The sequence below is a fragment of the Gavialis gangeticus genome, unplaced genomic scaffold, assembly GCF_001723915.1.
Source record: "Gavialis gangeticus isolate Ggan-Ray unplaced genomic scaffold, GavGan_comp1, whole genome shotgun sequence".
NCBI lineage: Eukaryota > Metazoa > Chordata > Crocodylia > Gavialidae > Gavialis > Gavialis gangeticus.
The window spans coordinates 16,955,786-16,956,253 of record NW_017728993.1 but is presented as its reverse complement, the minus strand read 5'-3'; the positions used below and the strand labels follow the sequence as shown (position 1 = coordinate 16,956,253).

The following is a 468-nucleotide window of genomic DNA, read 5'->3' as shown; positions in this document are numbered from 1 at the left end:
TTCCCCGGCGCTGCACACGTGGCACCGCGCTCCGCACCAGGCCGCGGCGCCCCCCTGCGCTGAACGTGGGAGGGGGAAAGCGACCTGCGACCCTGCTTGAGCTGAGTTCACGGACTGCAGGTCCAGCTCCGGCGTGGCAGAGTCCCCCCAGCACACCCTTACCCGCCCCGGGGGAGCACAAGGGTGTATCCCCCCATTCAATAGGTGCATGAGGGATCGTTACCACCACCGAGTCAACAGCCCAGGGGGAGGATCGTTGCCACCATCTAGGCACACTCGTGCCTTCCCCGGGAGATCACAGCAGTGGATCCCCCCCTCATTTAATAGGTGTAGGATGCATCCTTACCGCCATCTAGTCTGCTAGGTAACAGGCCGCACCTTTCACCTACCGATCGCTGCGGAAGGACAGCTCAGGGTTGAGCCAGAGCAAGATCTCTAGTCTCGATGTCGAGGGAGAGGTGGTACCTC

General features: G+C 62.6%; 1 protein-coding gene across 1 annotated transcript in view; it reads left to right on the top strand.

The window, feature by feature from the left end:
* GPX7 (glutathione peroxidase 7) overlaps positions 1 to 468 on the top strand; it is an 18,421-nt gene that overhangs the window by 1,167 nt on the left and 16,786 nt on the right. The window lies entirely within an intron of this gene.